This window comes from Podarcis filfolensis, assembly GCF_964270895.1.
Source record: "Podarcis filfolensis genome assembly, chromosome: 2".
Lineage (NCBI taxonomy): Eukaryota > Metazoa > Chordata > Lepidosauria > Squamata > Lacertidae > Podarcis > Podarcis filfolensis.
Genome location: NC_139605.1, coordinates 109,916,297 through 109,931,715, shown reverse-complemented (window position 1 = coordinate 109,931,715; position 15,419 = coordinate 109,916,297).

The window sequence follows — 15,419 nt, the reverse complement described above, 5'->3', positions numbered from 1 at the left end:
GGTTAGGGTTAGGGTTAGGGCTAATTCTGTTTCCGATGATAAAAACTCATCTGTTTCCACCAAAAAACCTTTCAGGGGATCGTTTGCAACAGCTTGGGACCATTTTAGAGTGAAGTGCAGAACGTCAGATTTTGCTGAAATTGTGACCGCGCGGCTTAGGGATTTTTTCAAAAAAAGTTGTTCAGACGTCGAGGGCTAATTCTGTTTCCGATGATAAAAACCCATCTGTTTCCACCGAAAAACCTTTCAGGGGATCGTTTGCAACAGCTTGGCACCATTTTTGAGTGAATTGCAGAACGTCAGATTTTTCCTGAAATTGTGACCGCGCGGCTTAGGGATTTTTTCAAAAAAAGTTGTTCAGACGTCGAGGGCTAATTCTGTTTCCGATGATAAAAACCCATCTGTTTCCACCGAAAAACCTTTCAGGGGATCGTTTGCAACAGCTTGGCACCATTTTTGAGTGAATTGCAGAACGTCAGATTTTTAGGGTTAGCGTTAGGGTTAGGGTTAGGGTTAGGGTTAGGGTTAGGGTTAGGGTTAGGGTTAGGGTTAGGGTTAGGGCTAATTCTGTTTCCGATGATAAAAACCCATCTGTTTCCACCGAAAAACCTTTCAGGGGATCGTTTGCAACAGCTTGGCAGCATTTTTGAGTGAATTGCAGAACGTCAGATTTTTAGGGTTAGCGTTAGGGTTAGGGTTAGGGTTAGGGTTAGGGCTAATTCTGTTTCCGATGATAAAAACCCATCTGTTTCCACCGAAAAACCTTTCAGGGGATCGTTTGCAACAGCTTGGCACCATTTTTGAGTGAAGTGCAGAACGTCAGATTTTGCTGAAATTGTGACCGCGCGGCTTAGGGATTTTTTCAAAAAAAGTTGTTCAGACGTCGAGGGCTAATTCTGTTTCCGATGATAAAAACCCATCTGTTTCCACCGTAAAACCTTTCAGGGGATCGTTTGCAACAGCTTGGCACCATTTTTGAGTGAAGTGCAGAACGTCAGATTTTTAGGGTTAGCGTTAGGGTTAGGGTTAGGGTTAGGGTTAGGGCTAATTCTCTTTCTGATGATAAAAACCCATCTGTTTCCACCGAAAAACCTTTCAGGGGATCGTTTGCAACAGCTTGGCACCATTTTTGAGTGAAGTGCAGAACGTCAGATTTTTCCTGAAATTGTGACCGCGCGGCTTAGGGATTTTTTCAAAAAAAGTTGTTCAGACATCGAGGGCTTATTCTGTTTCCGATGATAAAAACCCATCTGTTTCCACCGAAAAACCTTTCAGGGGATCGTTTGCAACAGCTTGGCACCATTTTTGAGTGAATTGCAGAACGTCAGATTTTTGCTGAAATTGTGACCGCGCGGCTTAGGGATTTTTTCAAAAAAAGTTGTTCAGACGTCGAGGGCTAATTCTGTTTCCGATGATAAAAACCCATCTGTTTCCACCGAAAAACCTTTCAGGGGATCGTTTGCAACAGCTTGGCACCATTTTTGAGTGAAGTGCAGAACGTCAGATTTTTGCTGAAATTGTGACCGCGCGGCTTAGGGATTTTTTCAAAAAAAGTTGTTCAGACGTCGAGGGCTAATTCTGTTTCCGATGATAAAAACCCATCTGTTTCCACCGAAAAACCTTTCAGGGGATCGTTTGCAACAGCTTGGCACCATTTTTGAGTGAATTGCAGAACGTCAGATTTTTTCTGAAATTGTGACCGCGCGGCTTAGGGATTTTTTCAAAAAAAGTTGTTCAGACGTCGAGGGCTAATTCTGTTTCCGATGATAAAAACCCATCTGTTTCCACCGAAAAACCTTTCAGGGGATCGTTTGCAACAGCTTGGCACCATTTTTGAGTGAATTGCAGAACGTCAGATTTTTAGGGTTAGCGTTAGGGTTAGGGTTAGGGTTAGGGTTAGGGTTAGGGTTAGGGTTAGGGTTAGGGCTAATTCTGTTTCCGATGATAAAAACCCATCTGTTTCCACCGAAAAACCTTTCAGGGGATCGTTTGCAACAGCTTGGCACCATTTTTGAGTGAAGGGCAGAACGTCAGATTTTTCCTGAAATTGTGACCGCGCGGCTTAGGGATTTTTTCAAAAAAAGTTGTTCAGATGTCGAGGGCTTATTCTGTTTCCGATGATAAAAACCCATCTGTTTCCACCGAAAAACCTTTCAGGGGATCGTTTGCAACAGCTTGGCACCATTTTTGAGTGAAGTGCAGAACGTCAGATTTTTGCTGAAATTGTGACCGCGCGGCTTAGGGATTTTTTCAAAAAAAGTTGTTCAGACGTCGAGAGCTAATTCTGTTTCCGATGATAAAAACCCATCTGTTTCCACCGAAAAACCTTTCAGGGGATCGTTTGCAACAGCTTGGCACCATTTTTGAGTGAATTGCAGAACGTCAGATTTTTGCTGAAATTGTGACCGCGCGGCTTAGGGATTTTCTCAAAAAAAGTTGTTCAGACGTCGTGGGCTAATTCTGTTTCCGATGATAAAAACCCATCTGTTTCGACCGAAAAACCTTTCAGGGGATCGTTTGCAACAGCTTGGCACCATTTTTGAGTGAATTGCAGAACGTCAGATTTTTAGGGTTAGCGTTAGGGTTAGGGTTAGGGTTAGGGTTAGGGTTAGGGCTAATTCTGTTTCCGATGATAAAAACCCATCTGTTTCCACCGAAAAACAATTCAGGGGATCGTTTGCAACAGCTTGGCAACATTTTTGAGTGAAGTGCAGAACGTCAGATTTTTCCTGAAATTGTGACCGCGCGGCTTCGGGATTTTTTCAAAAAAAGTTGTTCAGACGTCGAGGGCTTATTCTGTTTCCGATGATAAAAACCCATCTGTTTCCACCGAAAAACCTTTCAGGCGATCGTTTGCAACAGCTTGGCACCATTTTTGAGTGAATTGCAGAACGTCAGATTTTTGCTGAAATTGTGACCACGCGGCTTAGGGATTTTTTCAAAAAAAGTTGTTCAGACGTCGAGGGCTAATTCTGTTTCTGATGATAAAAACCCATCTGTTTCCACCGAAAAACCTTTCAGGGGATCGTTTGCAACAGCTTGGCACCATTTTTGAGTGAATTGCAGAACGTCAGATTTTTTGGGTTAGCGTTAGGGTTAGGGTTAGGGTTAGGGTTGTTAGGATATTTCCGTTCCACCTTAAAAGGCAGCAGGATGTTTGTGTCACAGCCTGCGTAAGTTCCTGTCTCACAGGATGTTTTATGCTATATGTTCCTTTCGTTTTCTGTCTGTTTTGCCTGAGCAGTCGGAGCAGACGGTCATGTTTTCTTTGTTCTGACCAACGCCAAATAAACTGTAAATATGCATGTTCTGCTCTCATGCTGTGCAACTTCTTGCTGTGTGAATTCTGCTGTTAAGAGTGTACACCAAGCCAGAGGCTTAGTGTCGCTAAATTGCTGATACTGCGTGACTACGGGAGGTCGATGGATCGTCCGGCACCGAGCTTGAGTCCTCAGATGGACGTTATCTCCCTGGCAGTATCCCAACAACAGGTTTCGGGCCCAGATTCACGGCACTTGCAGGAGAGTAAGACTGCGACAGACTGCTGAGGTATGTGTTGGAAAAGCGAAAGCAGAGGCTTTTCTGTTGCCGCGGCAGCCTCTTTGATGTCCGGCTGGCCTAATTGGCCTGGGAGCCGAGCCAAGCAGGCTTCGTGATTTATTGGTGCCAAGATAAGGAGTCTCTGAAGTGAAGAAGACTCACGGCTGGCGTTAAGAGGTGGAATGGAGTTTTTCCAAGCCTCTGAAGCTGCTGAGTGCCCAAAATTAAATCGGGACAATTATGAGACCTGGGCAAAATGGTGTGAGAGTTTGCTGCGTCAGTTTGGAGTCTGGCATACTATATCAGAAGCCACTCCAGTTCCTCGGACAGAGAAATGGCAGGGCCAGAATTTGAAGGCCGTGGATATTATAGTTTTATCCGTCTCTCTGGAGGAAATAAAGACGCTTGCTGGAAATCTCACGGCACGTGACATGTGGGATGCTTTGAAAAAGGCCCACCAGCCAATAATCCCAGCCCAGTGTTTGAATGCATCGGAGGTCCTCGCTGTTTCCCGGAATGCTAGTGAATGCAGGGATGCTGAGGGCACCGGTTGCAAGCTGCAGGGGGAGAAGACTGCCACGTCATCCCAGGCAGCATTCCAGCCTCCAGGGGGAGCCAAGGAGTCGGCAGCTGAGAGCTCTGTTTCCCGTGAGAACCAAGGTCAGAGCCTTTGCAGAGGCCGGAAGACCAGATGTAAACAGAGCAAGATGCTTGCAGGTGGCCAGGAGCAGGGGGGCAAGTTGCAAAAGCCCTCGCCAGTGGAAAACAAGGCTATGTATGCTGGCATAGCTTCACCAAAGGCTAAAGGCAAGTCTGATGGCCAGGAGCAGGGGGGCAAGCTGCAAAAGCCCACGCTGGTGGAAAACAAGGTTTTGTTTGCCAGCAAATCTGCTTCGAAGGGGAAGGCCAGGTTTATTGTTGACTCTGCGGCCACGCGCCATCTCACCAAAGACCGCCATCTGTTTGTCTCCTTCACACCTCAAGATGGAGAGGTCCAGCTGGCTGATGGAAGGACTTTGCAAGCTACAGGAGTTGGGACTGTGAAACTTGAAAGTCTGCATACTACAATTAGTAATGTTCTTTTTGTTCCAGGAGCTGTGGACAATTTGCTTAGTGTCCCACAGCTAAATCGGCGTGGTTTTGAGATTTCCTTCAAGAGGAATGTCTGTGTCATCAGAAAAGGCAAAGAGGACTTTTTGCATGCAAAGTTGATGGATGGTTTGTTCTGTCTAACTTATGATGACAATGCTGTTGTATCTAATGCTGATTCTTGTTGTGTTGCACAAACTAACAAGGTTCTTCATGCAGGATGCATTCATGATGCACATCGAAGATTTTGTCACCTCTCTTGGCAAGCGCTAGCCAAGATGCCTGAGTTGGTTGAAGGTTTGGACATCAAACCTTGTAAATTTCACATGAAGTGTGTATCTTGTGCAGAGAACAAGGTGAAGGTTGCTCCAAAAGGCAAGGAGTCTAGCAGGCAGGCTTCCAAACCCTACCAGCTAGTTCACGCAGACCTGGTAGGTCCTCTAGCGCCCTCTTTGGGAGGAGCAAGGTACTTCATGGTTCTAATTGATTCTTTTTCCAGGTACATTCATGTGTTTATGCTCGAGCAGAAATCGCAAGCATTTCCTAGGTTCAAGGCATTCTGTGCTTGGTTGGAGAATGCTCATGGTAAACGTATTGGCTGTCTGTTTACTGATCGGGGCGGGGAGTTCACTTCTCAGCAGTTTGAAGCTTTCCTGACTGAGAAGGGAATCCAGCATGACTTGTCAACGCCTAGATCGCCATGGATGAATGGGCTTGCGGAGAGAGCAAATCAAACGTTGCTGCAAGGAATAAAAACCTTGTTGCATGATGCCAACCTCCCTGAGAAGTTTTGGGGGGAGGCTCTCTCGAATTTTGTTTACACTTTTAATCGCAGACTGTCATCACCTATTGGCTGCACTCCCTATGAGAAAATGTTTGGTAAGAAACCTAACACCAAGCACTTGAGAATCTTTGGTTCTGACATGTGGGTACACACCCCACAAAGCAACAAGCTTGGGAAGCGTGGGGCACATGGTTTGTTCATGGGGTACGATAAAGGTGCATACAGAGTATGGATGACTAACTCAAAATCCATAAAGTTCACAAGGAGTGTTGAGTACAATCCTAAGTGGGGGGAAAATGTGGGAATTTTCCAGAGTTACCCAGAGGAGGATGAAGGTGATGTGAAGAAAGCAGATCATGCTGAGAAAGCTGAGGAAACTGAGGATGATGATGATGATGATGATCAGAGTTCGAATTCCAGTTCAGTGGGCGGCGCTGCTGCTGCTGTCAGTGACAGTGATGACACAGCAGACTACAAGAGCGCAAAGGCCTCAGTCAGACCATCTGATGCGTCTGACAATGAACTGGAAGAACCACTGTTCACCATTGGTCACTTTTCTCCTAAGAAGGAGGAGATGAGTCCAGAAGACTTGCGTCTAGTTCGCAGGTCTGAAAGGGCGACCAAAGGCAAACCTCCAAAGAGATTTGCTGATGAGTTTGCTAAGACGGCAACTGCTGTTCTTAGTAGCTCAGAGAAGGTGTGGGAACCTTCAAGCTTCAAAGAGGTCCAGGAGTTAACCTCTAAAGATGCTGAGCCTTGGCTTAATGCCATGAAGGCTGAAGTTGATTCCTTGAATAGGAACCAAACTTGGGAGCTGGTACCGGTAGTCCCAGGGATGAGACTGGTTGGCAGCAAATGGGTCTTCAAGGCCAAGACAGACCAGAATGGCAAGGTTGTCAGACACAAAGCCAGATTGGTTGCCAGAGGTTTTTCACAGGTACCAGGACAGGATTACCACGAGACCTACTCACCCACGGTCAAATATGAGAGCATTCGGCTGATGCTCAAGATCGCTGCGGAGGAGAAACTGCATGTTTCCCATCATGACATAAATACAGCTTTTTTGTACGGAATTTTGGGGGAGGAGCTGTACATGCTTCCACCTGACGGGATGCAGATACAGAAGGGAATGGTCTGTAAACTGCGGAAATCCTTATATGGTCTCAAGCAGAGTGCCAGGTGTTGGAACACAAAACTCACTGAAACGTTGCTTTCTCTAGGTTTTCACCAGGGTAAAGCTGATCCGTGTGTGTTTGTCAAGGAGGAGGGGCAAAACAAACTGTATTGTTTATGTTTTGTTGATGATCTTCTGATGTTTTGGAAGAATCAGGCTTTCTACCAAAGCACCCTAGCTCAACTGAAGGAGCACTTTGACATGAAGGATCTTGGTGAGGTATCCAACTATCTTTCTCTGCAGGTGGAGAGGGACCAAGCAGGTAATTTTCTGGTACACCAAACACAGAAAATTGCTGATGTATTAACCAGGTTGAATTTGGTTGATGCAAACCCAGCAGACACACCAATGGTGACAGGTTACCAGGTAGACAGTACTGCTGAAGCGTTTTCTGACACAACGCTGTACAGATGCATTCTGGGCAAGTTGAATTTCATTGCTAGATGTTCAAGACCTGACATTGCTGTAAGCACTAACCTGCTTAGCAGACATGCTAACAATCCTACTGTTCAGGATTGGAAAGCTCTGAAGCGCATAGCCCGGTATTTGAAAGGGACTATGCACTACAGGCTGAGGTTCACCAGTCAGAAGACTGGAGGTCTTGAAATCTTTGCAGATGCAAGTTTTGGAAGTGACACCACGGATGGTACAAGCACTTCTGGAGTATGCTACATGTACAACCACTGCCTGTTTGACTGGTTGTGCAAAAAGCAGACGACAGTTAGCCTAAGTTCCTGTGAAGCAGAACTCAATGCTCTGTCATTTTCACTCATGGATTGTGAATGGTTGATGCAACTGTTTAAGGACATTGGAGTTTCTGTGAAATGTCCTATACAAGTGTATCAAGACAATAGATCTTGTTTGGTTTTGCTGAACTCGGAGAGTTGCAAGCAAAGGACCAAGTACTTGCAGATTAAGCTACATCGAGCAAGAGAGTGTATTCAGAAAGGACTCATTCAAGTGTCCTACATGCCAGGAAATGAAATTCCTGCTGATCTGTTGTCTAAGGTTGTTAACAGAGAACAACTTAAGGTTTACGTACAAAGGTTGCAATTGGGTTGAACCACAGGTACTACAGGTTACACGGAAAGGGGGAGGATGTTAGGATATTTCCGTTCCACCTTAAAAGGCAGCAGGATGTTTGTGTCACAGCCTGCGTAAGTTCCTGTCTCACAGGATGTTTTATGCTATATGTTCCTTTCGTTTTCTGTCTGTTTTGCCTGAGCAGTCGGAGCAGACGGTCATGTTTTCTTTGTTCTGACCAACGCCAAATAAACTGTAAATATGCATGTTCTGCTCTCATGCTGTGCAACTTCTTGCTGTGTGAATTCTGCTGTTAAGAGTGTACACTAAGCCAGAGGCTTAGTGTCGCTAAATTGCTGATACTGCGTGACTACGGGAGGTCGATGGATCGTCCGGCACCGAGCTTGAGTCCTCAGATGGACGTTATCTCCCTGGCAGTATCCCAACAAGGGTTAGGGTTAGGGTTAGGGTTAGGGTTAGGGTTAGGGCTAATTCTGTTTCCGATGATAAAAACCCATCTGTTTCCACCGAAAAACCTTTCAGGGGATCGTTTGCAACAGCTTGGCACCATTTTTGAGTAAAGTGCAGAACGTCAGATTTTTGCTGAAATTGTGACCGCGCGGCTTAGGGATTTTTTCAAAAAAAGTTGATCAGACGTCGAGGGCTAATTCTGTTTCCGATGATAAAAACCCATCTGTTTCCACCGAAAAACCTTTCAGGGGATCGTTTGCAACAGCTTGGCACCATTTTTGAGTGAAGTGCAGAACGTCAGATTTTTCCTGAAATTGTGACCGCGCGGCTTAGGGATTTTTTCAAAAAAAGTTGTTCAGACGTCGAGGGCTAATTCTGTTTCCGATGATAAAAACCCACCTGTTTCCACCGAAAAACCTTTCAGGGGATCGTTTGCAACAGCTTGGCACCATTTTTGAGTGAATTGCAGAACGTCAGATTTTTAGGGTTAGGGTTAGGGTTAGGGTTAGGGTTAGGGTTAGGGTTAGGGTTAGGGTTAGGGTTAGGGCTAATTCTGTTTCCGATGATAAAAACCCATCTGTTTCCACCGAAAAACCTTTCAGGGGATCGTTTGCAACAGCTTGGCACCATTTTTGAGTGAATTGCAGAACGTCAGATTTTTAGGGTTAGCGTTAGGGTTAGGGTTAGGGTTAGGGTTAGGGTTAGGGCTAATTCTGTTTCCGATGATAAAAACCCATCTGTTTCCACCGAAAAACAATTCAGGGGATCGTTTGCAACAGCTTGGCAACATTTTTGAGTGAAGTGCAGAACGTCAGATTTTTCCTGAAATTGTGACCGCGCGGCTTAGGGATTTTTTCAAAAAAAGTTGTTCAGACGTCGAGGGCTTATTCTGTTTCCGATGATAAAAACCCATCTGTTTCCACCGAAAAACCTTTCAGGGGATCGTTTGCAACAGCTTGGCACCATTTTTGAGTGAATTGCAGAACGTCAGATTTTTTGGGTTAGCGTTAGGGTTAGGGTTAGGGTTAGGGTTAGGGTTAGGGTTAGGGTTAGGGTTAGGGTTAGGGTTAGGGTTAGGGTTAGGGTTAGGGCTAATTCTGTTTCCGATGATAAAAACCCATCTGTTTCCACCGAAAAACCTTTCAGGGGATCGTTTGCAACAGCTTGGCACCATTTTTGAGTGAAGTGCACAACGTCAGATTTTTGCTGAAATTGGGACCGCGCGGCTTTGGGATTTTTTCAAAAAAAGTTGATCAGACGTCGAGGGCTAATTCTGTTTCCGATGATAAAAACCCATCTGTTTCCACCGAAAAACCTTTCAGGGGATCGTTTGCAACAGCTTGGCACCATTTTTGAGTGAAGTGCAGAACGTCAGATTTTTGCTGAAATTGTGACCGCGCGGCTTAGGGATTTTTTCAAAAAAAGTTGTTCAGACGTTGTCAGGGAATCAGGAGCAGGAGCACTGGGGAGAGAGGATTGGGAGAGCGAAGGGGAAGAATCTGAGGGCAGCGTAGGGGAGTATGACAGTGGCCCGAGAGATTCCATGAGCTTCTCCAGCGAATCAGAAGATTCCCAGAAGGGGGCGCCGATGGTCAGGGCAAGGGGGGTCCCAGGGGGGACGCACCAGAAACAGGGAGCCAGAGGGGAACCCCAAAGCAGCAGTGGAGGATCGGGACCAGTTTCCCCACCAGAGCGTAGTGGGGGGGAAGAGTCACATGTGTCAGGGGCAGTGTCTCCTCCAGAGAGGGAGTCAGGGCTGACCACGCCTCCAACGGAGGGGAGGTCAGTTGCAGCTAGCCCCCCCCCCCGAAGGGGGAAGCAGTGACAGCAGCAGTGGAACGGTCAGGAGGAAAGCTGCTGGCTGGGCGCGCGCGCCAAGTTCAAATGTGCAGGCGCGCGGAACAGCAGGAGACCCGGATGGGGAACCAGCTCCTAAAGCCCGCCGGAGGGAGGGAGAAGGCTCAGGGGAATCAGCGGGAGAAGAGGCTAGAAAGGGCGGAACCCCGGCGGGCAGGCGGACCCAGAGGAGGAAGGAGCAGCGGAGAAGGTGGAGCAAGGCTAGAATCTTAAATTGGTGTCAAGGGGGAGGAGACTCAGACGGAGCATCAGCGGTCTGACACTTGAGACGTGGGGCTGCGCGCTGAGGCTCTGGAAGTGAAACTGAACTTCAATAAAGACTTTTATACTTAACAACGAAGCAGCGTTGGTCCTTTGTGAGCTGGGACCTAGGGTAGCTCTGACACATACTTTTACATCTTATTCAATTTTCTGACTTCCATCAATCCTGTCTGAAAATTTTCCAGTTTAATCTCTCAGTATGCATTTCTTATCTTCCCTATTACATTTCAAACTCATAACCAATATCTCTATCTTTTTCTACTTTGTAACACTTTGTATATTTCTCCTTACAAAACTTCTTGTAGTCCTACGTGTAGTCCTAGGACTACATACTGTTTTTTCTCATTCCGATCGTCACACTCTAAGTTCATCCTTTTACCCCTTCGGGGTCCATAAGGGGAGATTGGACCAGTCAGCTTCTTAATCTTGATGGGTCTCTAGGGCATGTCGGATGGGAATGCTTGGCCTCCCCCGCACTGCTAGAGCTGATTAATGCTGCCGCCTGAGGCAACACTTCAATCAGTTGCAAGCAGAATTAAAACATTGCATTCTCCGTATCAATATAGCTCTGTCCAGCCCAACACAACAAAGAAACCCGAAGTAAGCCTCTTCCATTGCAGTAGGACTAGTAAATCAGAGAAACTGGGAGGAGGGAAGGGAACTTTACAGTGGGCAGGTGGCTGTCATTTTCTCCTGAGTTTTTGATGTCAAAAATAGTCTCCGGACATCAAGTGCTGCTGCTTTGGTTAATTTAGTGATATGTTGCAGTGATGTTATGCATTTTTAGTGATATGTTGCAGTGATGTTATACATTATATTCTATCGTGTGTGTGTGTGTGTGTGTGTGTGTGTACACGCACACACAGTGGTACCTCAGGTTACAGACAGTTCAGGTTACATACGCTTCAGGTTACAGACTCCGCTAACCCAGAAATATTACCTCGGGTTAATAACTTTGCTTCAGGATGAGAACAGAAATCATGCTCCGGTGGCGCGGCAGCAGCAGGAGGCCCCATTAGCTAAAGTGGTACCTCAGGTTAAGAACAGTTTCAGGTTAAGAACAGACCTTCGGAACAAATTAAGTACTTAACCCGAGGTACCACTGTATATATAAAATCTTTACTATACTTGGGCTCTGATTTTTGTGTGAACCACTTTGAGCACAGAACTGCTTGTGGCATATCAATAAATTGACTGTGAAATTGACAACTGACCGTTTTCACAGCAATGCATAGCTTGCTTGGGAGAAGACATCATCAGAACTCCAAGGAACTCATAACACATATGACATGTGTTCTTCTTATGCACACTGTGCAACCCCAAATTGTGAATTAAATCTTCAAAAAATATTTAAGTACATCTTTCCAGTAAGTGGAGACTTTGGGTACTCCCAGGGCTCAGTCACAGCTGGGGAAAGAACCCTGAGCTGTTGATTCAACTTCTTTCCCTTAGTGCTGGCTCCTTCCTCCCTTCCTCCCCTACTACAGTGGTACGTTGAGTTACAAACGCCTCAGGTTACAAACGCTTCAGGTTACAAACTCCACTAACCTGGAAGAGTTACCTCGAGTTGAGAACTTTGCCCCTGGATGAGAACAGAAATTGTGTGCCGCCGGCGTAGCGGCAGCAAGAGGCCCCATTAGCGAAAGCACACCTCAAGTTAAGAACAGTTTCAGGTTAAGTATGGACCTCTGGAACGAATTAAGTTTGCAACTAGAGGTACCACTGCTGGTCTTGGTGTAGCCTCTGCATGCAGAGATTTCCTCATTTAATTTTGTCTTTAATGACACACTTCTTTCCTTTGTTGCAGGATTATGTGATATATTGGGTCCTCCCTTAAAGAGGGCACGTATTGCGGTGAGACCTGGACAACCAACACCCTGTGTTGTGGATGGGTACATTGGTCAGGCACAACACCCAATTGGTAGGTCCCTCGAAGCTGGGAGCAATCTGGCCAATGGGACGCAGTCTAAACAGTTTGAGGGACCTATTTATGCCCATGCAAGTGACCCAGAGCTTCCTCTTTCGGCGCGTGCATTCGGAACACCCGCCCACCTCTCCCTACTTTTAGGGCTTTGCGCTTGACCTTGCTATGCCGTCGTCTGTCGTTGGCACAGGGGCACGGCAGGAATTTCCCCCCTTTGGCTGATTGGCTGTTGCCATTTGGGTTTCGCCTGCCGCATAGCAAATCGTCACAACTTGTAAGGTTGTGGATAGGCTCTGGTTCAGGTGATAGGGATGGGAGAACGCTCTCGCCATCCCTATGTGAAGGGTATTCCGTTAAAGGAATCCAGGGACTCGATGGTTTGGTCAACCCCTGAGAGGGAGTTGTGCCTGTGCCTGAGTCCAGGGGGGACATTTGGGTGGCGGAGATAGCCTGTTCCCGGCTTTCCACTTATCCAGGTGTTCACCCTTGGCTGACGTATGCTGGAACCCTGGGTCAGTGCTCCCTGCATGGCAGGGAGCTAGTCGAACCAGAGTCCATGCAACCAGTCACTTTCTGTAATCAGTAAAGTTGTGGCCTAAATTCTGCCAAAAACCAAACCAAAAATTTGAGTCAAGTGTGAATTTATTTAGGGGGGAGGTTTCTGGGTCTGAACACACAAAATATTACACCTATGCAGTGGTGCATTCACCTCACCAGCCCCATCAGTGGAATCTCTGTGCAAGGACACAGAATATGTGCAGCCGGACTTCTCCACTGGTTGCCACATGTCCTCTTTTTCCAGGACACATCCTCTTTTTCATGGGGACAGTCGCCCTAGCGATCCATAGTTAAAAGCAAAAGTCGGCAAATATGTCCTGTCTTTTGCTCTTCAAAATATGGCAACCCTCCCTGTGTGCCCCCAGCAGGAAGAGGGGGTGTTGTTCCGTCTGGCAAGTTGGAATGCTTGTGCAGACGGAATGCTTGGAAGTGGACATCACTGAATTCTAACCCTCGTCTTTTACATACACACCTGAGCAAAGTTGTATTGGAGCTAGGGATGGGCAGACCTGCAAATGTCATTTTCTACTCATGCAATGTTTTAAGCATGCAAGATTAATTCCATTGACATTTGAACCTGTTTGCAATTTATAATTCCCAGTATCCTTAGAGGGAAGTCGTCATAATCATTCATCTGGTACAAAATGGATATAATTGGGTGGTTGTATATGCTCTGCGGGTGGCGCTGTGGTTTGAATCACTGAGCCTCTTGGGCTTGCCGATCAGGAGGTCGGCGGTTTGAATCCCCGCGATGGGGTGAGCTCCCGTTGCTCGGTCCCAGCTCCTGCCAACCTAGCAGTTCGAAAGCACGCAAGTGCCAGTAGATAAATAGGTACTGCTGTGGCAGGAAGGTAAATGGCGTTTCACTGCGCTGCTCTGATTTCCAGAAGCGGCTTAGTCATGCTGGCCACATGACCTGGAAAAACTGTCTGTGGACAAACGCTGGCTCCCTTGGCCAGTAAAGCAAGATGAGCGCTGCAACCCCAGAGTTGTCTGCGACTGGACTTAACTGTCAGGGGTCCTTTACCTTTATATGCTCTGTAGGGGCTGCAGGTGGCGCTGTGGTCTAAATGACAGAGCCTAGGGCTTGCCAATCGGAAGGTCGGTGGTTCGAATCCCTGCGACAGGGTGAGCTCCCATTGCTCAGTCCCTGCTCCTGCCAACCTAGCAGTTCGAAAGCACATCAGAGTGCAAGTACAGTGGTACCTCGGGCTAAGTACTTAATTCATTCCGGAGGTCAGTTCTTAACCTGAAACTGTTCTTAACCTGAAGCACCGCTTTAGCTAATGGGGCCTCCTGCTGCTGCCGCACCGCCGGAGCACGATTTCAGTTCTCACCCTGAAGCAAAGTTCTTAAGCTAAAGTACTATTTCTGGGTTAGCGGAGTCTGTAACCTGAAGCGTATGTAACCTGAAGTGTATGTAACCTGAGGTACCACTGTAGATAAATAGGTACTGCTCTGGCTGGAAGGTAAACGGTGTTTCCGTGCGCTGCTCTGGTTCGCCAAAAGCGGCTTAGTCATGCTGGCCACATGACCCGGAAAGCTGTCTGCAGACTAACGTAAACTCCCTCGGCCAGTAAAGCGAATGAGCGCCGCAACCCCAGAGTCTGGACTTAACTGCCAGGGGTCTTTACATTTTCTTTTAAATGCTCTGTACCTATTGTACAAATGTTTCAGCAGCTGGGTTACACACAGCTATTTTACTATCACATTTGCCTCTAAGGCAACAAATAATTCTGCATGATTCTCAAATACTCGTGGGTGTCTTTTGCGGTTTTAACTGTTTATGATATACAGCACTAATGCTGCAGAATTCTGTACAGGTTCAAAAACATCTCAGGAGACTGACAATTGCTTCATTTGTCCCTTTGAGAGCTTTCCTGACTGTTTTCATAGCAATGTTAACAGTTGCTTGGAGATATTTTGGAAATGCTAGGTTAGAAAAAATGAAAATACAGAAGCTTGGCACATATAACAGGTTTGGGAATTTGTATTCATTTGCTATTTCAGCATATTGTGTAATGCCGCTACAGAACATTCCCACTGAGCCATGTTGCTGGGATTGGGAGGAGCAGAAAACATCTTTTTTTTTTGGTTATTGTTTGGTTGCCTCTAAAAAAATAACCTTAAAGCGCTTTATAAGAGCATCTGTGGCGAGAGAGGTCCTGATCAGCATCATGGTACATGATGTAGTGTTTTGTTTTCTACCTGTGCTGCAGTCCAGTAGAGACCGTCCCCCCAGCAGCTATTTGCCTCAGGCCTGGTAATAATAATAATAATAATAATAATAATAATAATAATAATTAATAAATAAATAAATAATTTTATATATACCCTCCCCTCCCCAGCCAAGACCGGGCTCAGGGCAGCTAACACCTGATATAAAAACAAATTGATTGAAATACAACTTAAAAACAAGATTAAAATACAACATTAAAACATTAAAATACAGCCTCATTTCAATGGAAACTCAAATCAAAAACGTTTTGGGGGATGAAAACGTCAAGTCTTCACCAAGGCTAACTTTCCAGACTGGTCCTACGTGGGCCAGAAAAAAGCCAGGGAAGTCCCCAAATAGGAGCTCCATCACAGGAGGAGAAAGAAAAAAAGAAGAGGGGGAGGGAATCAAATTGATTCCAAGCCGAAGGCCAGGCGGAACAACTCTGTCTTACAGGCCCTGCGGAAAGAAATCAGATCCTGCAGTGCTCTGGTCTCATGAGACAGATCGTTCCACCAGG